At 53.3% G+C, this 26,790-nt stretch overlaps 1 protein-coding gene across 10 annotated transcripts in view; it reads right to left on the bottom strand.

Annotated features, from left to right (window-relative positions):
• The window catches only part of PITPNM2 (phosphatidylinositol transfer protein membrane associated 2), a 143,403-nt gene extending 117,764 nt beyond the window's left edge, over nt 1–25,639 (bottom strand). For all 10 annotated transcript variants that reach the window (XM_053206133.1, XM_053206135.1, XM_053206138.1 and 7 more), the window contains exon 1: nt 25,501–25,639. The gene's annotated coding sequence lies outside the window, so the exon portion shown is untranslated. The remainder of the gene's footprint in view (nt 1–25,500) is intronic.
• Between the last annotated feature and the right edge of the window lie 1,151 nt (nt 25,640–26,790).

Genomic DNA, 26,790 nt, shown 5'->3' with positions numbered 1-26,790 from the left:
AGTTGTTTAGACCATCTGGCTACTAGACGCAGTAACTATTGTCACACACGTGCCCGTCCACAAACGCTGTGCCTCGGTACCGATGATTCAGGCAGCGACCGTCTGCCCCATCCCCATCACGCTCCCAACCCCAGGGACCCGAGAGAGGGGTGGGTCTGCAGCCCAAGTCTCAGCCGGCCTGTGCCCCGCTGGCCTCGGCCAGTGCAGGCGGGGAGCAGAGCTCTCAAACTCCCACCCTCTGCTCTGTCTGGGCTGAGCACCGATAATAAGTCTCCCTTCCATTTATCAAGGACTCCTTCAGGGCTCGAGTGCTCTAAACGAGGCTTCACTCAACATGACCGCTCGATGCTGCAGCCACCTGGGGGGTTTCTCCAGTGATCCCATGGGGGCTGTGGCAGATTTGCAGGCAAATCCGGCCCTGTTGGCTCGTGTTGGAGGCCCCTTCTACTGAAGCTTTGTCACGCTCGGGCGTGGGGGCGGGGACGACGATCCGGTGTCACGGCTCCAGGAGGATGGAGGACGGCGGCCTCAGCCATCCTTCTGTCCCCGTGGCTCTGCCGGGTTCCGATACCACGCTGGATTTCTGGGTTGACATCAAATGTTTTTTTCCTTTTTTAAGAAATTTGGGGTGTCGGGTGGGTTGTTTTATTATTATTGTCTTAATTTCAGCAAAAGCAAAAAAGTCTATTCGGAGCCTGTTCAAAAGTAGCGATTTTCTTAATGGGAAGCATATGCTTCTGCCCACATGAGGAGCTGTGTCAGCTCAGCGATCACAGAGGCCTGGGGCTATGGTACGTCGTGTCACCTTCTTGACAGATGTGAGTCAAATGGAAACTCGTCACAGGTGCCTGCACAGCCTCCGGCGGTGGCTTCGCGCTCTGACACCGGTTTTTCAGATGGGGCGCACCGTAGGAAAGGTGGGGCTGTGTTTCCGTCAACCGTGAACCCACAGTGTTCGGGTCTTTTCACGATTACCCTCTAAGACGCAAAATGCCCCAGATGGAGTGCTGGGGGCCAGGGCAGCACCCGGACTGGGCTCCAGCTTTCTGTGGCCACCTCGCCTCCTGGAATCTGAGTTTGGCAACAGAAGGCGGGGTGAGACTGTGTGACTTGGAGCAATCACGAGCTGGTCGTCCAGTCACAGGGTGGTGGGGATGTACTAGCCGGGTCAGGGGCTCTTTGTGGTCTTGCAACCAACCCAGGATCCTGGTCTTTCTTGGGTCTGGTGCTTCTCTCTCTGCAAGTGAGGTGAAGGCCACAGACTCACCCAATGGAGACAGGGCCCTAAAGCAAGTCATAACCCACGGCCAGACAAAGCAGGAGGCCCATTCTCCGCAGGAGCAACCTTGCCTGAGCGAGAGTCTGCTCGCGCACACATCCACACCCTCTAAAATCAGGGACTTCACAGCTCGGGTTTCCCGACGATCGTTACAGTGTGGGGTGACGACTGCACCGGTAACACACGCAGCACCTCAAGGAGGCTGGTGGCCGCTGTGCAGAAGTCCAAGCGACCTCTGTGGGGAGACTTTCCTTCTGGCCAGATCCCTGGAGCCCCCGCACCTGCTCTGAGCCTCTGCGCACTTCCAGGCAGACACCCGCTCTGCTTCCCAGCTTCTAGGCAGGACCAGGCAAGTGCTCTTTTTGCAAAAGTTATCTGAGCCACTGGGGACACAGAAAATCGTGACAAAGCTCGCACCCAGTTACTGCTTGCCAGCTTCACTCATACCAGGCCCAGAAAACACCCAGCAGCAGGCCTGGGACAAGCACCCTGTTTAAACACAGAGCGATGACACAGGTGAAGGTGAGTCCAGCACCTCAGGGTGGAGAGTAGGTCAGCCACGGGCCTCCCGGGTCACACACGGGGTCTTCTCGGGGACCACGGAGCCCCCGCAGGCCCAGCCAAGCGCCTGCCCCAGGGAGCTCTCTCTTTCCAGTCCTCAGCGTCTCCTGACCACTCTCACACCCGGGGAGCGGTCCGCGCCAGGCGCCGCCACGCTCTCAGCAGCGCAAGGTGACCCGCAAACATGGCTAACGGGGCAAGCTGTCAAAAAGCTCCATCCATTCCTCTTTTCATTCTTGGGTTAGATTGTTCCTATTTTTCCGTGTCCTCTGCTCACGGGAGGATGACTGGTGCTTCTCTGTGTGTGTGGTCGATTACACGGAACATAACATGCGCCACCCTAACCGTCTGAAGTGCACAGTTCGGCGGCATCAGGCGCACTCACGCTGCTCACAGCCCCCACCGCCCATCTCCAGACATTTTTCCGCCTCCCAAGCGGAAACTCTGTACCCCTTAAACACATGCTTCCCGTTGTCCCTCCTCCGGCCCCTGGTAACGTCTGTGAATTGCACAGCTCTTTAAAAATAACGTTCTTAGTCTTGCAGTCCACGGGTTCAAGCCCCGTATCGGGCCCCGTGCTGACAACTCAGAGCCTGGAGCCTGCTTCGGATTCTGTGTCTCCCGCTCTCTCTGCCCCTCCCCTGCTCGTGCTCTGTCTCTCTCTCTCAAAAATGAATAAACATCAAAAAAACAATAACAATAAATAAATAAAATAAAAATAATGCCCTCAGGGGCGCTTGGGTGGCTCAGCTGGTTGAGGGTCCAACTTCAGCGCAGGTCATGGTCTCGAGGTTCATGAGTTCGAGCCCCGTGTCAGGCTCTGTGCTGACAGCTCAGAGCCTGGAGCCTGCTTCGGATTCTGTGTCTCTGTCTCTCTCTGCCCCTTCGCTGCTCACATTCTCTCTCTCCTTCTCAACAATAACAAATAAAAATAGTGTCCTTACCTTGGCAAAATTATTTTGTAATTTTACACGTCCTGGTGTCATCTTTAAAGCATCTGGTGCTCCTCAATACTTGGTGATGGACAAGCTGACAGAGGAGGCCCAAACCCCTCCAGGAAGGGACCACCCAGGCCACAACGTGCCTGGTGGAATCAAGGGCCCCCCCCCCCCGCCACGTGCGAGGAGGCACCTAATGGGAACCAGCGTCCTTAGCCGGCTGTGCCAGGAACTTTGCTAGAGCCGCCCTTTGCGGTAGCAAAGGCTCTCACGGTTTTCTCCAGATTTTCATTTTACTTAAAAGCTCTTCCTTGCCTGGGGTTTTGAGGTTAAAAACCACTACCTCACACTCACACGTTGTAAGTGGGAGTGTAAATTGGTGCTACCTTCACGGAGAGCAATTCGGCGACAGCTATCGAAAATAAAAGGAAAACACCCCTTGACCTAGCGCTTCTGCTTCGGGCAATTTATTCCGCAGGTAGGAGAGTACATGCGCACGAGCACCTCTGTACCAGGGCACTCGCTGCGGCCCTGTTTGCTGCCAGGCTTCTGCCATGAACAATATAGAGCTTCGTGAGTCGGGAGTCGGTTCACCTAACGATGGTGCGTCATCCATCAGCCGAACACGAAGCCCATCGCTAAAAAGACCCAGACAATCTAAGTGAACCCACAGAGCACCACCTCCAGGATCCGCCAACTGTTACGTCAAAACAGCAGGGGCACAATGGTAGGCAGCCGTCTGTGGTTTCGGTTTTCTGGGTTTTTTTCCTAAGTCATATATATTCATATATGCAGAGAATCTTCCCAAAAGAGTATGCACACGCACAAAACTTAGCGACAGTAGTTGCCTCTGGGGAGGAAAATAGGGAGCCCACAGACCAGGGTAAGTCAGCTTGGTAACCAAATGTAAGATTATACGTACCCAAAGTGTTTTTCACATCAAGTATAGCTTTATCGTCTATTTTATTTATTTATTTATTTATTTATTTATTTATTTAAGATTTTACTTGTAAGTAATCTCTCTACCCAATGTGGGGCTTGAACTCAAGATCCCGAGATCAAGAGTTGCCTCCACCAGCTGAGCCAGCCAGGCGCCCCATCCTCTGTTTTATTATTTTATCGTAACCTATGGGTTTTAAGTTCCATAAATCAAGCAACGTATCTTATTTATTTTTAAAACCTCGCCAATGTCTGGCATAACATCATGTACATTTTGTGTGTGTGTGTGTGTGTTTTGTCATTTTTTTAATGTTTATTTATTTTTGAGAGAAAGAGACAGAGCGTGAGTGGGGGAGGGGCAGAGAGAGGGGGAGACACAGCATCTGAAGCTGGCTCCTGGCCCTGAGCTGTCAGCACAGAGCCCGACGCGGGGCTCGAACCCACAAACCGCAAGATCATGACCTGAGTCGAAGTCGGACGCTTAACCGACTGAGCCACCCAGGCGCCCCTACTCTTTCTTTTTTTTCAACGTTTATTTATTTTTGAGAGAGAGACAGAGATAGAGACAGAACGTGAGCAGGGGAGAGGCAGAGAGAGAGGGAGACACAGAATCTGAAGCAGGATCCAGGCTCTGAGCTGTCAGCACAGAGCCTGACGCAGGGCTTGAACTCACGAGCCATGACATCATGACCTGAGCCGAAGTCAGACGCTTAACCAACTGAGTCACCCAGGCGCCCCTGTCATTTTTTTAAATAAATGAAAGCATACGTGAATGAAGAGTGAAGAAAAGTGTTTGAAAAATTATGAACGTTCTTTGAATACTAGAAAACAGTGAGTCTTAAGTTGTTAGAGAAGGAAGAGGCAGACTGGAAGCAGACACTGGTTGATAACTGATCATCTCAGCAGAAAAAGTAGATTCCGTAAAGGAAGAGATACACCACTGACCGTACGGTTAAGTTGACGTCAGGAGTTTACGGAACAAGGGAGCACCTGGCTGGCTCAGTCACAGCATGTAACTCTGGATCTCAGGGCCTTGAGTTCAAGCCCCACGTCGGGTGTAGAGATTACTTAAGTAAATAAATACATTTTTAAAAAAGAAAAGACAGGTTACTGAACAAGAGTTTTAAATTTTTAATTTTAATAACTATGCTTTTAAAAGCCAGCATTTAACTGCTGGTGGGAATGCTGGTGGGAATGTGCAGTCCCTCTGGAAAACAGTATGGAGGTTCCTCAAAAAACTAAAAATACAACTACCCTACAACCCAGCAATTGCACTACTAGGTATTTACACAAGGAATACAGGTGTGCTATTTCAAAGGGGCACATGCACCCCAATATTTATAGCAGCTCTATAGACAATAACTCAAGTATAGAAAGAGCCCAAATGTCCATCGACGGATGAATAAAGATGTGATGTATATGTATAATGGAGTATTACTCGGTGATCAAAAAGAATGAAATCTTGCCATTTGCAGCAATGTGGATGGAACTAGAGTTTATTATGCTAAGCAAAATTAGTCAGAGAAAGATAACTATCATATGCCTTCACTCATATGTAGAACTTAAGATACAAAACAGATGAACATAAGGGAAGGGAAGCAAAAATAATACAAAAACAGGGAGGGGGACAAAACACAAGAAACTCTTAAATATAGAGAACTGAGGATTGCTGGAGGGGTTGTGGGTAGAGGGATGGGGGATGGGCTATATGGGTAAGGGCCATTAAGGAGAACACTTGTTGGGATGAGCATGGGGTGTTATACGTAGGTGATGGATCACTGGAATCTACTCCTGAAATCATTATGGTACTATATGCTAACTAACTTGGATGTAAATTAAGAAACTAAGATAAATAATAAAAAAAATAAAATAAAAGCCAGTATTTAATGTTTCTTTGGATATAGCAGAATGCAAAGAAAATAAGGAATGGTCCAAACGATAAAACAAAAATTTGTTTTTTTGTTTTGTTTTGTTTTTGAAAGAGAGCACACACGAGTAGGGAAAGGGCAGAGGGAGACAGAGGGAGGGAGAGAAACTCTTAGGCAGGCTCCACACTCAGTGAGGAGCCCGACGCAGGGCTTGGGCCCACGACCCTGGGATCGTGACCAGTGGAAATCAAGAGTCAGATGCTCAACTGACTGAGCCACTCAGGCACCGCTTAACATATTTTTTAAATTTTTTAAAAGTTTGTTTGTTTGTTTAGAAAGAGGGGCAAGGAGGGGCAGAGAGAGGGAGACAGAATCCCAAGCAGGCTCCACACTGCCAGCACAGAGCTCGATGTGGGGCTCAAACTCACAAACCATGAGAAGATGACCCAAGCCAAAATCAAAAGTCGGATGCTCAACCAAACTGAGCTACACAGGTGCCCCTTAATATATTTTTTTTAACCACATTACAGCCCACCTTTTAAGTCCATGAACCACATATTCCTAAAGAATCAGGAAGTAGATCAAAAAGCCATCACTCCCCAGTGAGGTGATTACAGTTTTTAAAAGCTCTCCAGAGATGGGTGCAAACCCAGCTTGGGAACTCTTGCCTATTAACCCCTAACTCTTGCCCTATTAACCTCCATGACCCCGCCGGCCAGCTGGCAGCAACCTTAACCCTTTAGAAGTGGGCCAAGCAACACTGCCAGGCTTCCAGGAAAAAGCTGTCATAAAGCCCAAGAACTTCAGTCCTTAGAAAGTTGCACTGGGGGCGCCTGGGTGGCTCAGTCGGTTAGGTGTCCAACTCCAGCTCAGGTCATCATCTCGCGGTCGGTGAGCTTGAGCCCCGCGTTGGGCTCTGTGCTGACAGCTCAGAGTCTGCAGCCTGCTTTGCATTCTGTGTCTCCCCCTCTCTCTCAAAAATAAATAAACATTTAAAACAATTAAAAAACAAACAAAAAAAAAAAGAAAGTTCCACCGGCCCCCGCGAGTGGTTGTAAAACAATCATGGTTAAACTAAGGCAAAAAATTAACAGCAGCAAAACCATACCAAGGAGAGCAAAGGAAAAGCAACAGGAAGGAGGGAAGGCCACCTAAAAAGGAATTAGTGGGAGCCCACAGGTTCGGCCTGAGGGGCAGACATGCCCCCATCGCAGGCCTCTGCGCACAGCACTGCTCCCGACGGCCAACCTCCATCTGTGTCTCCGCGGTGCCGGCCGGCTGGGCGATTCGGTGATGCCCAAAGAGTCCCAAAGAGACTGAATTCTCTACCTAATGTTCACCGTTTACTGAAGAGAGGCCAGAAACACCTTCGAGAAAGAGCAGGAGCATTACTGGGGCCGTGTGAAGTCCTCCCGAGTCCGAGGCTAATGAGGTGACCTCGTACAAGGACGATGATGTGGCCTGGTCTGTGCTCTGGCTTCTCACAGGGATTCACGAGTTACTTCCTACACCCAGATTCTCCTCAAGGGCTGCCTTGGGATGCCCCGGCAGGGACGTGTGACAAGGTGGAGGGGAACCCTGACAGCCAGTCTCGGACAGCGCGCTGGGGTCCTCTCTCCGTGGGTCCCGGGTTGGTGCTGAGCCTGAGACCACGGACTCCAGCCGCTGTAATAGCGGCTCACTGATGCACAGAGGTGCTCAAGTCATTCTCGGAGATTCCTCAGATGTTGTGGCCCCTCTTTCACAGAAGATGGAATTCCGGTTCAGGTGAAGTAGTCCAGCCTAAGCCCCACAGGCAGAAAGTGGTATCACCAGACTCCGGACCCGGGGCTCACACCTCCGTAACTGGAACACCGGGCAGGGAGCTTGGCCCCACGAAACAGCTCCCGCCTGACCCCAGGAGAGAGGGCCAGGAGAGATCTGGAATGCTCCACGTTGTGTCACTCCCCCACATTTCCCTGGGATTCTGGGCTCCAGGGAGGCGGAGGAGATGCTGGCAGCTGAGACCGCCTGGGTGTCACTCTTATTCCTAACCAGGAAAGAAGGCCCCTGGTTTGTCGACACCCGAGCAGGATGCCAGAGGCGCTCTTCCCATCACAGCTGCCAGCCAGTTACCTCTGACACCCAGGAAAGCAGTGATGGGCGTGTGGCAACTTGGCCACCATGCTGTCTTGCTACTTCTCCTTTTTTCTTTTAATGTTCATTTATTTTTTTTTTTAAAGAAGTATACCTTTTTTTTTTTAATTTTTTTTTTCAATGTTTATTTATTTTTGGGACAGAGAGAGACAGAGCATGAACGGGAGAGGGGCAGAGAGAGAGGGAGACACAATCGGAAACAGGCTCCAGGCTCTGAGCCAGCAGCCCAGAGCCAGACGCGGGGCTCGAACTCACGGACCGCGAGATCATGACCTGAGCTGAAGTCGGACGCTTAACCGACTGCGCCACCCAGGCGCCCCTGTTCATTTATTTTTGAGAGAGAAAGAGCACAAGTGGAGGAGGAGCAGTGAGAGAGAGGGAGACACACAGTCCAAAGCAGGCTCCAGGCTCCAAGCTGTCAGCACAGAGCCCGACGCGGGGCTCGACCCCATGGACCGTGAGATCATGACCTCAGTGGAAGCCGGGCGCTTCACCGACCCGGAGCCACCCAGGCGCCCCATCTTACTGCTTCTAATTGCTTGTCAGTTATGTCCGCTTTCCTGAGATGAACACTGTATCCATCTCAAAACATTAATTCTGCAACCTCCTTTCCCCGGCCCACTGGCCTGGCTTCCTTCCATCTACAGAGATGTTTAATACTAATGGCAGAGGGTGAACGTGTCTCAGAGGGATGCCTCTCACAGCAAGGGGTTTCCAGATACTGGCTGGCCCTGAAACCCTTTTGCGGCACAACCTGCAACAGCGTTCCGTGCCCCTCAAACAACTTTGGAAGGTGCTGCCACAGTGCTTCGCCACGAAGGAGTGAGCCGCCACCGAGTGGAAATGCTCTCTAGGACGGTGCGATCTGTGTCTATCGCTCAGTCTCTACGTTATTAAGAGTAATGGATGTTGCAGTTTATCAAATGCTTTCCTGGCATCTATTGAAAGCATCTAAGCGGTTTTTCTCCCCCTCTTTTTTCTTTTAGCAGATCTCCTAGTAAATAATCGCCTGCTTATGTTTCTGAGACTGGTCCACAACCCAGTGCAGTGAACCCTCTGCCCGGTGCCTTTCTGGTGGCACACAGAGAGAGACCCCAAGCAAATAGCTCCTGCCTACAGAAGAAAGGAGGGAAGGGAACATGAAGAAGAGAGTGTGCGTGTGCACACGCGCGCACACAAACACAACGGCACACATCTGAAGAGCAGGCTAGGATTTGTGAATTCATGTGTCACGCACGGGGCACAGTGAGGACTGGAGGAACCACACATGAATGGGGTCAATCACAGAGGGCTTCCTGCAGGAGGTGGCAGGGCAGACTCAGGAACCTCTGGACTTGAGTCCTGCCCCCTATGGAGCCCAAGGGCATGCTTTCCTAGCCCATAATCTTTTTGGCAGTGAAACAAATAATCATGGAACAGAAAAGCCCTTCAGAGGCACCCAGCTCAGCTTCCTTCATCTGCAGACGGAAACTGAGGTTCAAAGAGGGAAGCTGATTTGCCCAAGGCCACGGGCCACCCCCACAGTCTTCCTTGGCTCCAAGGGGAGGGGAGAGAAACAAAGAGAGCTTTGAGAGCTCGGGCAGAAAGGAAGCAGAGAACCCCCGCTGTGTCATGACTTTCCCTGTAATAAATGTTGCTGTTGCTACCTGGAAGGGGGCTGAGTCAGGAGGCAGCGGGAGTGCTCACTCAGGGGATAGAAGGTAGCGGTCCAGGGCCTGGTCGAGGGCCTGGTCGAGGGCCTGCCGGGAGAAGGGGGAGATCCTGGAGCCGCCCTCTCACACACCCAGGCCGACGGGGAGGCCCCTACCTTCTTCACCAACACAGACACACTTGGACGGCTTTTCAGAGTGACTCCCCTCGCTCGCTCATCCAACAACTATGGAGATGATACGGGGCTGAAGGGGGTGCCCCCAAAATCCACGTCCTTCTTGGAACCTCAAAATGTGACCTTATCTGGAAATAGGATCTTTACAGATATATTAGTTAAGGTGAGGTCACACTAGACTAGGGGGGCCCTGATCCAATATGACTGGTGTCCTCACAGGAAGAGACCCAGGGACACACACACACACACACACACACACACACAGAAAACAACCACATGGAGACAGAGGCAGAGACGGGAGTCCAGTGTCAAGGAACACCACCGGCAGCCGGGAGGGAGGCCTGGAACAGATTCTCCCTCGGAGCCCCCGGAAGGAACCAACGTTACCCAAAGCCTAAATGCAGACTTTGTGTCTCCTGAACTAGGAGAGAGCACGTTTCTGTGTTTTGAGCCCCGTGGTGTGCAGTGATTTGTTACCCGGCCCCAGAACTCGAATGTGTTTGCCCACAGAGCAGGGGGCTCCGTGAGGCACAGGGGGAGTTCGGTGTGGCCCAGAATCCCTCAAATCACATGGCCCCTTCCTCCCTGCCCCAGTCAACAGGCCTCACCCTCCCAAACGGCTACACCTCCAGAACCCTCCCAAGGCTGCGGCCTCTTCCTAGAAGACACCAAGGACCCCAGCACCTCTGCGGGGCCAGAACAAGAAGCTCGGTGAGGCCCCAGGCACTGTGTTGGGCACACACAATCTCCTGGAAACCTCACGACCAGCCGAGAGGCAGGTGAGCCAACAGAAGCTTGGTGAGAGCCCGTGCCCCGCTTGGTCCCCACAGCAGGTGGGTGGCAGAGCCTCGCTCTACGCCCTGGCTGTCTGCACGGGGCCCCGGCCACCCGTGGGGTTGACTCCTCCGCGCACCCCCCCCCCCCCCCCGCCTGGCTCCCCCCGGGGCTGCAGCACCTGCCCCTCGGCGGAGCCGGCTCCCACTCGCTTCGCAGCTGTGGATGCCAGGGACCCCGGGCAGATGGCATCTGCTCTTTGAAAAGGTATTTGTCTTTCCACTCGCGGAGAGCAAGCAGAGCCATAAAAGGACATGCCCGACGTCAGGCGCACAAATGTTCCGCAGAGACAGATGCCGTTCGCACGCAGGGACCGAGCGTGGCCGTTAGCCGCAGGGAGTGCACGAGGACCAGCCAGGCCTCTCCCAATTCCCTAGGGGGGCGAGGGGAAGCTAGGGGCTCCATAAAGTAAAAGGAAGGTGGGATCCAGCCTACAAGTCTCACTTGGGATTCCAAGACAAGCCTGGGTTTGGTTTTTTTGGTTTTTTGGGGGGTTTTTTTCATTGTAATCATTTTTAGGTGCACCATTCACAGACTATTCACAATGGTATGCAACCACCACCACTATTTCAGAACATTTTCATCACCCCAAACAGAAGCTCCATACCCATTAAACACTAACTCCCCACCTCTCCTCCCCCAGACCCTGGTAGCCACCACTCTACTTTTTGTCTCTGTGAATTCGCCCATTCTGGACACCTCAGATAAGTAGGATCATATGACATTGTCCTTCTGTGACTGGCTTCTTTTACCCCACTTGATGTTTCATCCATGCTGGAGAAGGTGTCAGTCTCCCTCCTTTTTATGGCTGAATGACATTCCACTGGACAAACGTCCATGTTCACTCATCCATCAGCTGATGGACACTTGGGGGTCTTTCCACCTTCCGGCTAGTGTACGAACATCTGTTCAAGTCCCTGCTCTCAATGCTTTTGAGCATAGTGACCTATGGGTGCAACCGCCGGGTCATAGGGCAACTCTGTATTTAACCATTTAAGGAACCGCCAGACTGTCTTCCAGAGCAGCCGCCGCATTTTACGTTCCCCCTAGCAGGGCACCAGGGTCCCCATTTCTCCACATCCTCACCAACACCCGTTATTTCCTGTGTTTGGATGACAGCCACACCTGAGATTTTAAAAGGAGAATTTTAAAGAGTAGCATCTGTTTGCTTTATGCCTGCCGTTCTGTATGGAGCCGCAGAGACCGTGCTGGTCGTAGAGTCAGGGGAAACTCAGTTCTAGTTCCAGCTCTGGTGCTCACCGCTGGGCAACTCCGGACAAGCGCTTCAGTCGCTGCGCGCCTCAGTCACGTCCACTGTAGGAACAGAGCTAACGGGCCAAGTGTCACTTCCCTCTGGAGGCAGATGTTTGCCACGGGAATGGAAGACAGAGTACCTTCATAAACTCTACGGGATGGCACACAGGTAGTGGGGAAGGGGGGTCGGTACCCACGTCGTCCCTTGATTTATCTTTTACGACAATGTATGCAAAGGACTAAATCCTCTTCCCTCCGACCTCTTCTTTCTCTGCCTTCGAACAGAGGAGGCAAATCACAGGGACTAGTAGCAAGATGAAGGAGCAGGAAAAATTCTAGAAGATCTGCTGAGAGTGACCTTGGCGTCACAATAATTACTGGACATGCTCACACACTTGCGCACACACACCTCATTATAGACTCGAAGTTTGCCCCCCAAAAATCATGTCACCAGATCCAGAGAAGGACATAGGGCAGGAATTTTCATCCCAACTTGTCAGGTGAGGAAATGAAGATCCAGGGAGAGGAAGGAATCCTGCCCAAGGCCGCACAGCACAGCTTAAACAGAGCCTCTGGTCTCCCGGCACAGTCCAGCCACAGCACAAGACGGCCGTGGCCAGTGGTCCCCACACAGGGCCTGGTCCCAGAGCTACTTCGTTCTCATCATGAGCAGTGGCAGTGGCATCTGTCTCTCTCTCTCTCTCTCTCTCTCTCTTTCTCTCTCTCTCTCTCTCTCTCTCTCTCTCTCTCTCACACACACACACACACACACACACACACACACACAAACACACACTCACACAGAGACTGAGGTCTCAACTGAGAAGCCCAGGCTGTCCAGGGAACCAAGTTCCAGGAAGGAAACAGGACCCTCTTTCCTCTATGTCAGGGGAAGCATGGAGCCTCGTGGGCCCCCAGCCTGGTATCTCCATAGTGACAGAATCACAGAGGCTGCAGGGCTAAAAATAAAACCTCTACCTCCTGAACCCCCCCCCCCCCCGCCGTCTGTGCAGCTCCAGCTGCATGGGGGCTTGTGACAGCTCGGTGACACTTGGTGACCAACACCTAAGCAGCAAAGAAAGACCCCTGAGCTGTGAAAACAGGTGACAGCACACTCAGGTCACTGGTAACATAAATCGCCACCTGTGACACTCCCCTGGAGGAGTCTGCGAAGACTCTCACCCACAGGGTCCTGGACAAACGGACTCCACGTGGGTAAGGGCCAGCAAGCGAACAGTACCCTGCCCTCTGGGCACAAACCCTCAGGCACAAACAAGTGCTCTCTTCATGGCAGGCCTCACGAGGCCCACTTTAGCCTTGGAAGTAAGAAGTGTTTCTTCTCCAACTGCACCGTGGGACAAGCTTGTCCACTTAAAAAAAAGTTCACATAATGTGTAGATGCCTAGGTGGGCTCTCAAAATGGGAGAGCCAGAATGCTGGATTGGAGTCCACTGGCTCTGTGTTCTCAGGGAAGTCGCTTTTCCCTCGTGGGCCTCAGGTTTCTCATCCGTACGATGGGGTTACGTGCAGAGGGCTGTGGAAGACCTGGCACAGAAGAGGCGCCCCAAGAACTCAGTCACTTGGCCGCCTGCTGGGTGGTATTTTTGTCGGTAGGCTAGCCTGAGAACCTGCCACTGAACTCCCCACATTAGCTGTTAGCTGGCAGTTCACACACACTGAGCCCCCCCCCCCCCACCTCACTCTCAATCTGTGTGAACTTCCACTAATCACACACACACAGCCTCGGTTTACAATCCAAGCAATCTGCAACATGGATCACAGCTTATGATGCCTAGTACGATCTTGACTCTATTATGGCTAATTTTAAAAGGCCTTCAAATGCTCAAATAAAGCACAACGTATGCGGCTCCTCATTAGCCACCCAGCCTTAGGTTAATAATTAAGCATCCTTAATTGGCAGATATGGAAATGTACGGCACAGCTTCCTAGGCACCGCTGCACACGAAGCTGGCCCCAGCCTGGTCATGGATTTCCTAAAGCAGCTCATAAAGCTAATTCACATCAAAAGTTAATTAGCCTAATGAAGGCAAGTGTGACTTAGTGAATTCCAGACTGACTTTCTGCTCTGACTCAGCCACCCCAGGAGGCTGCCTGCCGATGTCATCCTCCTGGCTTTGATTTCCTGAAGCAATGAAGGAGCGGCCCCGGGGATGGGGATGATGCTTCAGGAGGCCGTGCGACTGGCACTGCTATCAGCGAGGCATCAGCGAATGCTCTGAAAGCCACCAAGAGGCAGGACCCACAGCCACCCCCTTCTGGAGCTGGCTCTCTGGAACCTCTGCCAGGGAGAGAGACTTCCGGCAAGTGGAAGTCACAGGTGAGCCCAGATGGGTGGAAGGCCAGGCACCACCGGGCCTCATGCCCCTCACTGGGAAGACAGTGGCATGACAGTCCCCCATGCCACACACAGCTGCATCCACGTAGCACCCCCAGAAGGGAGCATCTCTACCCATCGGATGGATACAGAAACCAAGGCACAGAAAGGTCCAATTGTCCAAGGCCAGAGCCCTCGGAAAGAGTACAACTCCTGCCTCCGGACCCCCGGGCCCTCCTAGTTCAGCTGTCTTTCACTGTTCCCATCCAGAGTCAACACCTCACTGGCCCGGAATCACAACGCAAGTGTCTCCTTCACCAGATGTATGGATAAACCCATACAGTGGAATATGACTCAGCCATTTAAAAAAAAAAAAAAATGCAGTTCTGTCTCAATCTACAACATGGGTCAACTGTCAGGGCACTGTCTTAAGTGAAGTAGGCTGGTCACAAAGGGACAGATCCTGTATGATTCTACTTACGTGAGGCACCCAGAGGAGTCGCGTTCCTAGAGACAGAAAGTAGGATGGTGGGCACCAAGGGCTGGGGGAGGGGACTGGGGAGTCAGTGTTTCATGGGCACAAGTCTCTGATTGGGGAAGGTGAAAGCCATCTGGAGATGGATGGTGGTGGCAGCTGCAGTGTGAAGGCACTTACTGCCACAGAACCGTTCACTTAAACACGGTTAAGACGGTGAACTTGATATTATATGTATGTTACACACACAAAACAAGGAACAAAGTTCTGACTTTTGTTTCAACGTGAAGGAACATCGAAAACATTATGTTTCTGTGAAAGAAGTCAGACGTGAAAAAGGTCACACACAGGGGCGCCTTGATGGCTCAGTTGATTGAGCATCCAACTCTGGCTCAGGTCATGTTCTCACAGTTCTTGTCAGGCTCTGTGCTGACAGCTCAGAGCCTGGAGCCTGCTTCAGATTCTGTGTCTCCCTCTCTGCCCTTCCCCCTCTCCCTCTCCCTCTCTCTCTCTCTCTCAAAAGTAAATAAACATTAAAAAAAAAAAAAAAAGAAAAAAAGGAAAGAAAAGAAAAAAAGAAAAGGTCACGCATTGTAGGACTCCTTCTATATGGGACGCCCAGAATAGAAAATCCATAGAGACAGAAAGTAGATTAGTTGTGGTGGGGGAAGGGGTGGGGTGTTTCCTTCTCGGGTAATAAGAAGGTTCTGGAACCAGACAGAGGTGCTGATTGCACAGCCTTCTAAATGTACTATCTGATACTGAATTGTACACTTCAGAAATGGTTAATTATATGTTCTGTGAATTTCACTTCAATTTACAGAAAGGAAAGGGAAGGAAAGGATATCCTGCGGCCCTTCCTGCCTGCTCCCATGTGCCACACAGGCTGGAATCTCCATTTTCCTTCAGGATCCAAGCCTGAGCATAGCCAGAGGCTTGAAATCCTTCTGGGTTATTCCAAGCACCAGAAAGGATTTCAGTGGAAGCAAGAAAACTCAGGCAAGCAGGTGGGCCAGGCCACCTTCCCCATGTTTCATTCAGAGATTCTGTGAACCCCTTTTCCAAGTTCAGCACGAGGTGAGGCACTCCAAGGAAAGCCAAAACGAGATAACTCGGCCCCTGCCCTGAGCCGCATGGGTGGCTAGGACACCTGGGCCCAAGAATTACCGCAAGGGGGGGACAAGCTCCAGGGGTGTATCTCCATCCGGAGCAAGGACCCAAATCTGCCACTCTGGACATACACCTCTAGGCCTTCTGGGAAAAGCAAACCTTCATACCTCTAGGTGAAGGGTCCCTGATCTGAGCCAGAGGCTCCTTCCTGCGTGGACCCACCTCCAGCAGCCGCGCTCCTTCCGGCCCAGGGGCCATGGGCCCTTCCGCTCTCCCCACTCTCAGGAGCCCGGACACACTAAGGAAGGCAGGTGATGGTGGTGCAGGGAGGAGACACAAAGCCTATGCACCTCCCCTCCTCCTCCTCTACCTGGCTTCCTGCTGCACTCCTAACATGGCCACTCTGGTCCCTTCTCTTTCCCTAATGAGCCACAGAGTGAGGAAAAGGGCAGCAGCAGAGCAGGAAGAGGGGACAGACACAGTCCAAGCTGACCCGGCCTCCGGTGAGAACCCAGGCTGGATGGTTAACGGGTCCTCCCCCTTCCCAACAAGCTCACTCTGAACTGTGCCCTTTTTAAAAAAACTGCCTGCCCCACCCCTGATGAGGGAGCATAAGACAGGCGGAGGGCAAAACACAAGCTAACAACACCCCCCCCCCCCACCAGGTGGCATATGTGTGAAATTCCTTGGACACTCCTGGCTGCCCAAGAACAAAAGAAAGGGGAAAACCAATGGTTAACTGACAGAGATCACAGTCATACAGGACATGAGTCTCCATCGGGTTTACAAACATCTTAGTAAATTACAAGAAAAGGCAATCCTATCAGTAGCCTAATCTCTAGAAACCGGTAGACTCAGTTTCCCGGAGCCCCAGTATCAACCTCCCCTCCATAGTGATGTGGGAACAAAGACAAGAAGGAAATGGCAGGTAAAATTAAATTTCTTTATAACCTGCAGCCCCATTGACAAACACTTGAAGCAAATCCAGAGTGTAACATTTCTCCAGGAACCCCCTACTGTCCTAATGTTAATGCCTCACTAGAGGGAAAACCACCGTAGCCTGACAATAGCAAGGCCTCTGGTAACTCAGGAGTTGTTAGCATATCAAAGTCCTTCTGGAGGCCTCCCTTTTGACTTTATTCCCCAACTTCACAGTATATGAAGCCCCAGCAGGGCTCTTCCTGCCCACGGGTCCTGTCCCTGTGCTTTTAATAAAATCGCCTGTTTGCACCAAAGACATCTTCAAGAATTCTTTCTTGGCTGTCAGCTCCAGACCACCTCACCATCACCCCAAAACTTCATCACCCCCACACACAGGGGTTGACCAGCCATCACTCTCCTAGGAATGCTGTTCTCATTTGAGGAGGGAAACAAAGCACGAGACATACCCAGTGGCCCAAGGCCCTGCTTCGGGGTCTCTGATCGGGAGCCTCCCAAGTGCACAGCTGGAGACATCAGGGCCCGAATCTGTAAACAGCCATGACCTCAGAGCATGCTGTCTCAGGGAATCCGCCTAAGTTTGTGGAGCTCTGTGGCCTCTTTGAAAAGCAAAAGCTACGTAACAAACAGAAAAGGAATTCTGTTTTTCCCCTTTGGAAAAAAAAAAAAAAAAGAAGGAAGGAAGGAAGAAAAGAAAAAAGGCGAGAAAATCACATACGGACCCAAAATGAGAAGCCCTCTGCACTGTTCAGACTGAATCAGATCAGGAATACTGATGGGACATAACACCACAGCAAGGGCATGTAACAGACGTGACTGAACATGAACACGGCTGTGAGGAATCCGGACCTGGCGAGGTCAACAGTGAGCTTCCTCTGCAGTTGGCCCAAATCACAACCTCTCTGAGTTATGGTGTCCCCATGTGTGAAACAGGGCAGGTGGAAGCTCAGGGTGCCAATTCATGACCCCTCTGAGCCTCAGTTTCCTCACCTGTCAAACGGGCACAGCGGCACTTACGTGGGTCAAATGAGGCACGGTGGGTAAAAGCACCGTGTGTACCGCAGGGTATTATAAAAAGGTGGATAAACAAGAAAGGCCCCTTCACCTCTGGACCCTACAGTCACTGCCTCTCCCAACATGGTCATGAGGCCCTGCGTCACGACCAGCCACTGTGCCAGGCACTAGGTTCAAAGACAAACAAGCCAAGTCCCTCAGCCTGCGGAACAGCTGGGCCAGACCAGGGGTTCCCACGGCGGCTTCGAGAGGGAAGAGCCTTCTCCTGGAGCGGTAATCTCGGTATCTGGAAAAGTCCATAATTAAAGGTCGACCTAACTGGGTACGAGACACGTGCCATTATTAGCCTAAACCCTCCAAACACCAGTCCTGCAGCTACCAGGCCACCAGGACAAACTTGAGTGAACTGGTTGGCCCAGAATTTATGAGCCGGCCTCCAGTTCACTACTGTGTCCTTGAGTCTCAATTCTGCTCCACGTCCAGCCCTAGGCTCTTAAGGTTTCAGGGAAACGGAAAGTCATTCCTCCACGCGGAAAGGTCAAACCCTTGGACTTGGTTTTTTCCAATGCTCCTTCCGGTTCATCCAGTCGTAAGATTCTGAATTCCTTTCTTCCCCCCTGCTGGAAAGTCAGACAGAACATTCCTCTGGAAAGAGACTTTCTAGCCAGGGGAAATAACAGAGGTAAAAAGAAAAATGGGTGTAATTGAGTGCTGTAAGCCTTGGTACCCAGGGAGCGCGGGACGGACCGGGCTGGTCAGCAGTCATTACCGTGAACTCACGATGCTACCGTGAGTCACCGGAGGCTGGGAACCGAAATAAAACCAGCGTTCTCTAGCACAGCACAGGACGGGAGCTCAGCTGCATACTAATGCAGGGATCTGTTAACCACCTCCCTTGCTACTTCCCTGCAGCAAAGGCACAGGCTTCGGGCCTCGCTGCATCCAACTCCAAATTAATGAGTTCCTTTCCGCACGGGGTTAATACAGACCGTGCTCTGGACCAATTAAACAAGCCACTTCAGAACTTTGCTTCACTGTATTGGAAAATGTCACACATGCAGAGGAAAAATTAGGTCTTGGATTATCCATGTCCCTGGCTAAACCAGGGAGCGAGCTTTCAGAACTCTCCAGGCTTTTGTTATTAATGGTGTTTCAGCGTCGGGTTCTCCAACACATCAAACAAATTTCCTTTAAACTAGTAGTTACCGACTGCCACGAGGGAAGGGCTGCGGGCCTCCCACCTCCCAGATGGTTCAACCATAATAAACGTTTGGCCTGTCAGATGCACAACACTGGCGAACTAATTGAAATATGCTGCAAACCCAAAATAAATGTGAAATGATTGTTTCCCTACACGGTAGCCGCCGAATTGCCTTCGTGTCTGGCCCTGACGAATGCTCCCCACCCGGCTCGGTGAGCCTCGCTGATGTGTGGTTTCCAAAGGACTTAAATGCTTTTTTCCATTGTGATTACCCAAGAGGGAAAAACTGTAATTGCAGAAAATGTTTGGGTTTTTTCCCCCCTCTCATGAAAATGCAAGTGAAAAGTCAACTCTTACAAAGTGCCAAGAAAAGCAATTAATGGGCCCTCCAGTAGGACGGAGGAGGGGTGTGGACGTGCTATCATGAAACCAGCCTTAGCAGAGCTTCCGGACCTCAGGGAAGCCCTGCCCCTCGGCCAACCTGTGCCCGAGTATTCTCCACTGAAAATGAGAATGGTCACCTTATTTCTACCCCACACACTCCCTCCCCCTCACCCGCCTCGAGATGGCCTCGAAAAGGGCTGCACAGGGACAGCAGGGGACAGCTGGCTGCACCTGCTGAGCTGGCCCTCCCTCTACCCGCCTCACTCAGGACCCTGGCGCTTGGTAAGCCCCCAGCGGGGGGCTGGATTCTTTTGTGGAATGAGGCCAGGTGAGCCCAGCAGGCTGCAGAGCCTGACTCAGTCCTGGCAGGGCAGCAGTGGGGAAAGAGCTGGCACCCTGCTCCACAGCACAGCCGATGAGTCAGCCAGGCCCTACAGAGGCCGCGGGGGGGAAGCCCCCCCCCCCCCCCCGCCAGCTGCCCAAAGAGAAAAGGCCGTCCATCCCCAGGAACCACCTCTGCAAAGGGAAACAGCCTCAGAGAGAAGAACGAGCAATCATCTGTATTACCTGCGTTCCAGCTCTTAACAGGGCACACGGGGCAAAACGTTTCTGGAAAGGTTCCCAGGAGGAACAAGGCCAGGATTTGAAGCCATAGGAAGCCCCATGTTGGCCTGAAACACCTCCCTAAGAGGGTCATTCCTTTGGGTGAAGGACTACCCTCAGCTCCTCTCAGCAGAGAGCAGTTAGAGGGACCTACGTAGGCTTGCTGACCCTCCCTTGTTGGGGGCAGGGTGCCCACAAGCACCTCCGGACAGCAGGCTTGTGGACAGGAGAGGTGGGTGCACCTTCTGAAAGAGGGCACAGGGGAGCCAAAGGAGGGGACCTATGCCCGAGAACTCATCCTTTTCAATGGCACCTGAAATAGCAAACACCAGAATCTGCAGCCTTAGCTTCCATTCCCCACGTACGTACTGAGCACCAATGAGGTGCCCTGTGCTAGATGCTGGAGACACCCCAGTGGGGGGGGTGCGGACACGATGGCATGAATGGCAGACCAGGTCCCTGCACTGGGGGAGACACGAGGAGAAAAGAATCCCACCGCGTGTGTGCCAGACGTGAGGAGGAAGAGCCACGCGGGAGCCGACCAGGGGTGGGTGCAAATCTTGGCCCCGCCCAGCTGCTTCTGCGAGCGCAAGCAGGTTACTATACCTCTCTGAGCCCGTTTCCTCTTTCTGTAAAGTTTGGGTAACAGTCCGTCCTTATCTCTGAGGAATGCTGTGGCACTCAAGTTGAAAGAAGCCACTGTGGAAGCGCTCTGTATACACAGGTCGTCCTCATTATTCACGGATTCCGTATTTACGAATTCCTTACTAACGTTACCATGTCGTGGTGCTTACGTGGACATTTGCAAACATGCGCAGGGCAGGGAAGGATTTTGAGTCATCCAGTGTGTGTGATCCCAGCTGAGGCTGAACAAGGTAACACGCTGCCTTTTGTTTCCGCTCTAGGACTGTAAACGAGTGTCCTTTTTGCTTTCTATTTAGTGCCACGTTTTCTCACATTTTGGTGCTTTTCGTTGTGATTCCACCATGTGAAGTGGCCACGGGCCCAGTGTTGAATCACCAGCCCCCTGTTTCCGAGCAGTGATGGGCCTCACAGAGGAAATACCCATGTTAGATAAGCTTCATTCAGGTGTGAGTGTAACTGCTGTTGGCTGTGTTGTGTTAATGAATAACAGTATCTACTATATTAGGCATCTTTAAACAGAAGCATACATAAAACAAGGTGATGTACTGATCGGTGAACCAACGTGTGACCAGAGGCTCACAGGAACCTAGCCTGCCCTTCCCCTAGGGCAGCGGTTCTATGCTCCCTGATGTAGTGTTCGTGACACCTTATAGACGGAATGGCCGGGATTCAGGAGACTGGACTGTGTGCACAAGCGATGTATGATACATTATGAGTGGAAGTCTTTTGCTCTGCAGGGCTCTCATTCCCGCAGCCGCAGGTGGGCAGGTCCATACCCCGCCTGTTACATGGCTCTGAGACAGGATCTGCCTCCCGGTCCCCCGAGTCCTGCTGCTGTTTTGGAGACTTTCTGCTCTTGCCCTGCACCCCGACTCCTGACCCCATTCCCACAACAGAAAAGCTTTGCGAAGGATGAGGGCCTTCAGCCAGGAGAGGATGTGAAACTGCTTTTTCCATGCTCTCCTCCAAGGCCGTTGCTTCGGGTTTTGATTTGTCTGTTACCGGAACCCTGCCTGTTGGTTAATTTTCTTCCCGTCCTCTGGCAAGGGCAGTTGTTAATATGAGTAATGAAAGCAAATGCCAGCTCTCCTCTCCAACAGCGCTCTCTGTGTCTCTGGCCATAAAGCTTGAGCCTGGGTTTGTCATGGTGTTTGCTGGGCTGGGTGTGAGGGAGTCGGCACCGCTTTACCCATTTTACAGGAAGAAAGGGCCAACGTGTGAGGCTGCCGCTGTCATCAGCCTTGCTAGTATAAAGAGCGAGCACTGAACTGGCAATCAGAGACCTGGGGCCCAGGCTGAAAGAGGGGTGTTGGGCAAGTCACTTCTCTTCTGCTGGCCTCAACTTCTAGTCTTTAACGGGGTGCAACTCTCCCAACTCCAGTGTTCTCAGGCACTCTGTCCAGGGCTAGAGACAGTGTGAAAAGGCATCACCCAGCACCCCCCCCCCCCCACCCTGCTTTACCCTCTAGACCAGTCCTCTCCCTTCACACCCACACTTTTCTGGTGTGGCCTTTGTAATTAGACCCTAAATCCCACACACCTTCACAGGTGCTGTGGCCATGAAAACTCCACCTATTTGTCAAGGCCTTGTTCAAATCCTACCTCTTCCAGGAAGTCAGCCCTGATTGCCTGACCCAGAAAGGGCGTCTCCTCCTCTGTGCCTGCCATTTAAATATCTTTTCTTTTTCTAAGATTTTTATTTTTAAGTAATCTCTACACCCAACTTGGGGCTTGAACCTACCACCGTGAGATCAAGAGTCGCATGCTGTACCAACAGAGCCAGCCAGGTGCCCCTGTGCCTGCCATTTAAGCAACAGTTAACACACACAACCTGTGTGACTTGTGGGGTACATCTCCCTAACCACTCGGTGAGCCAGCCTAAGTTTTAGGTGCAATGTTACTTATTGTATTTAACTCACTTTACCTGTCCTATTTTCCAGAAACCTTTTGTGACTTACAAAGAATACAGATAGGTTTACACATAAACATACACACAGACACAAAGGAAAGGAGGAATAAATATGCTGACCACGAGGGTAAGTGAATACAATTGCTAGATGGAATAATGCATTGTACACCAAGCATCCTGGAAGCCAAGGAGAAAAGGTAACTGTAAATCAATTGAAAAGACTGCGTGGGCGGAACGGGGAGGGTCAGGTAGAACTGGGTACAAATCCAGAGAGCCTTTGGGCAAATCAGTTAATCTCCCTGTGTTTCCATTTCTTTCTCTGAGAAAATGGGGGAAGAACACTACTTACTAACCCCCAGGACTAACGAGGAAGCCCGTCACACAGTACGCACACACGGCATGTCTTTCCCCACCTTCCTTCTCGTTGTCAAAGGACGTGGCAACCTAGTTTCTTGCCGGAGGCAAAGTCTGCCTGGCCCTAGATTCTAAAACAAAGTTTTCATACAAGACTACGTAGGAAGCCTTGAGCAGAGAGGGGGTCAATGCCCCCGTTCCAGGTTTTGGAGCAAACCAGACTGGGATTTGTCATGGCTCTATTTAACAACATCCCCAGGTACCCAGTAGAAGGTTAATAAACATCAACAGAATGAAGCAAAGACCACTTGGCCACATCCATGTCCCCCTGCATGGGATCCTGGTAAGCTGGTTTCAGAACGGCCGTCTGCCAAGGGGCTGACCTCACATAAGCAGGGCTGAGAAGAGGCGTGCGAGCACATGACTGCTGGCTCTGACCACCTTCCCTGCCCAGCGCTAAGGCCTCACGAGTGAGATCCTTAGGACCCCTCCATTGCAGGGCACATGGCCCGTGGCATCTTTTTCAAAAGCAGCAAGGCAATGATCTTGAAGGACCAGCAGTTTCCTCTTCTAATCTCTACAAACGCTGCACATTCTCCATGAATAGCTCTTCTCAGAGGCCAAGTCGGAAAGACTTAACCGGATGGGATGGTTAGAAGCATCCGCTTGGTTTTAAAACTGGCCTCTAGATAGAGAGGGAGGAAAGGTGGATCCCCTGAGAATCTACAAGAAGTCAACTTGGGACGAAAAGGGCTCCTGGCAGCATCCGAGCCAACTCCTCGACATTCACCCAACATTTTCCTGAGAGCAGACCATGAGCCAGGCACTGGGGGTACAGAGAAAAGCACTCAGCACCACTCCCCCAGGAGCTCAGTCTAAGTGGGGAGGTTGGGGGAGGGGGCGCCTATAAACATAACTGCTGTTCCACGCCGTGAGTCATAGTGGGGTAGCACAAAGGTGGGGGTGATCCCCTTTACCCAGGGAAGGCCTGTAAAGACAAGCCTGGGTCCTGATAAGAGAAATTTGATAAGAGAGAAGGGAAGAGGCAGGGCCCAGATCCTGAGGGGCCTGTACTTGCAGAGGAATTTTCTTTCAGATTCCACAAGGACCAACCAAGACCAAGAGAAACCAAGTGTCTTAGTTAAGCTCGCACAGACACTGTGGGACAGACAGGCCTGGAACCTTGACCCGTGGAGTCCAATTCTCTGCCCCACTGCCTCCCGCCCACAGTGAGCTGTGGGAGGCCAGAGAGAAGGACCATCCCACGCTCACCACCCAGACAACAGCAGAGCTCGTACTGTCCTAGTCATCTGGCGACTCACTCCCTACAAGAAAGCAGGCCTACCTAACTCATGGTGTTTCTTTTGCAAAGGGAGAGGGCAGGGCATCTCTTCCGATCAGGGCGTACAGATTCTTAGCAGATGCAAAATAATTTCACTGCAACAGCCCAGGCGTTAGATAGCCTGCCCCCCACCCCCACCCCAGGCAAGCTGGGGTGGGGGCTTCTACTCCATCTAGAAGCTCACTGTGCCCAGGGTGCCAAGCCAGGCCGGAGGAACTGGGAATGAATCAAACTCCACTCCCATCCTCCAGGAGCTCACAAGCCAGCAAGGGGAGATAAGCCAGGCACAAAAAGTAACTGTAAAATAAGGCAGAGCGCGATAAGAGCCACACAAGAGACATAAAATGCAATGACACTTCAGAACAGAGACAGTCCCGCCGGGCGCTTCGGTGCTAGTCCAGGTCCAGATGAAGGAGAGGGGTCTACCCTATCAGCTCCAGGGACTCCCAGGTGGGCGCTGGGGTGAGAGCTGCTAATGGACCAAGAAAGATGCTCAAATGAGGTCTCCTTTGAAGAATCCCGATTCTGCAGAGGGCGAAGCATGCAGGCCTGAGACTTCGCAGAAGTGCCCCAGCCCCTATGGAGGCAGGGAGAGGAGTGTAGGGTGAGGAATCTAGAATTTCGATATGGGGGCGGCAGGTCCAGTGAAAGGAGACCGGGCTAGAGGGAAAGCCTTGAAATGACTTTGCGGAGCAAGCACATTGTTTACTTAGAATGTGGATTTGGGGTTTCTTGTGGGGGGTGGATTTACACATTATGGGGGAGGCGGGAAGTGTCCCCCTCTCCCCCAAACAGCCATGAGCCCCAGACGAGAAAGGCTGGAAGGGGAATCTGCCTGCTCTAACACAGCCGGCACGCCAGGTTACAACAGGAAAGGGAGACTCTCAGGATGCAGATGGGCCAGATTTTCCTCCAGCCTAAGGGGGAGCACCTTCTTCTAAGTTCTGGCCCCTCTCCGAGGGCCACGCCCCGTGCTTAGGCCCCACACAACCCACCGGGCCACAGCCGGCGCTGGAGGGCTGTCCGGCTGGAGGCGGGAAACCGCACAAGGCTGGACAGAGCGCTGTGCCCACCACTTCCTCCCGGCCCCTTCCTGGCCCTTTCCTCAAGAGCGCGGGCCGGCCCGGACAGGCCCGGTGCTGCACACACACCTGCCCCCCGACCGCGGTGACACTTGTCACTGGGGGAGGGGAGTCCTCCGCGCCCCGGCCGCAACCGACGGAAATTCGGCAATTAGCATTTGGGGCCCGACTCCGGAGGGCCGGCGAGTCCCCGGGGGGCGGGCTCCGGGGCGACTTCCTGAGGCAGGGGTCCCCGCGCGCGCCACACCCTCCTCCCCGCGCGGGGCGGCCGGGCCCGGGTCTCCCACTTTTCCCCCCCTCCCTCCCCTCCCTCCCCTCCCTCCTTCCTTCCTTCCCTCCCCGGCGGGCGGGCGAGCGGGCAGCCGGGGCCTCCGGGGTCGCCGCCCCGCGCCCGGCTCTCCGGGGGCCCGCCGCCGGCCCGAGGAGGGTCCCCGGGCCGCGCCGCCTTCCGGCCGGGCCGCGGCGACACTCACCCCGCTCGGCGCGGCCGCGGCTCCGTCCTCTTCGGCCCGCGCTGGGCCGCCGCCGCCCGCCTCACGCCGCCGGGGAGGCGCGGGCCCCGCGGCCCCGGCCCGGCCGGCTGCGCCCCGCGGCTCCGCACGCCGCCGCCGCCGCCGCCGCCAGCTGGCCCCGGGCGAGCGGCCGGGCCCCCGCGGGCATGCTCCCGGGCCGTCGGCGCGGGCGGCAGGCGGGCGGGCGGGCGCGCACGTGCTGGCCCCGCGGGTCGCGGCGGACGACGAGGCGGCGGCCGGCGGGGCGCGGGGCCGGGCGCGCCCGCGGACGGGGCTGGACAGCTCTACGCCGCGGCGCCGCCGTGCCCCGCGCGCCCCAGCGGCCGCTGCTGCCCGTGCGCGCCGGGCCCGCCTCGCATTCCCCCACTCGGCGGCGGGCCTGCGCCTCCGTCAGGCCGCGCGGGGAGCGGCGGCGAGTCCCGGCGAGGGGCCGCCCCCGCCCGCCCCGAGGGCTGGGCTCCGCCGGAAGAAACCCGGCAAACTTCGGGGCCGACTCGCGGTCTCCCCGCTGCGGCCTGGGCTCGCCCCCCTCCCCTCTCCGGGGCGTGGGGGTCGGGGGAGGGGGGGGCCTCGTGGCTCCTGCAACCCCGTCGGCCTTGCCCGTCAGACTTGTAACTGTGCTAGAGGAGCCAAGTGCATTTGCGGAAGGGCACGAGCGGGCTTGCGGCAATCGGCACCCTTCAGTAGCTTTTTCTTTTTTTTTTTTTTTAAACAATCAAGTTCTTGAGGAGTAAGAGGACAGTCTAGGGGAACAAAGCGCGTGCGACGTCGTGAAGCACTTGGAATGTTGTGGCCAAACCGGAGGTAGTTAACTGAGGCCCAAACCTAGATGCTGGGTACTCCTGTCGGTTTAGAGACCCGGTTTGCAGCGCACAGGCAGCCAGTTCTTTTCCACGACACCGAATACTTTCGCTCTGGGCTAAAAAGATGAAAACGCCCCTTGGTCGTCAGAAAAGGTGGGAGTAGTAACAGCCAGAGGGTACGCCCGCAGCTCCAGCCCACCGACCTCAAAAGAAACTGGAAGAGGGTCAGAAATAGCTTCATCTTGATGTTCCCTCCGGGTTGGACTCTCCAGTCGTAAACGAAGAGACCAAGAGGGTAGTGGGTGCAATTTAAAAGAAATCGTGAAGTGTGTATTTAGACTGAGCAAGAATGGACTTGCTTGCCGAGATCTGAAGTCATAGAATTAAATGGGCACACCTAAAACCCTGCTTCCCTATCACCAAGTGTATCACCTTCTGCAGTTGAAAG

The sequence above is a fragment of the Acinonyx jubatus genome, chromosome D3 (assembly GCF_027475565.1).
Source record: "Acinonyx jubatus isolate Ajub_Pintada_27869175 chromosome D3, VMU_Ajub_asm_v1.0, whole genome shotgun sequence".
NCBI lineage: Eukaryota > Metazoa > Chordata > Mammalia > Carnivora > Felidae > Acinonyx > Acinonyx jubatus.
Note: the sequence above shows the minus strand (reverse complement) of the source record. Positions and strands in the feature narration are given on the sequence as shown.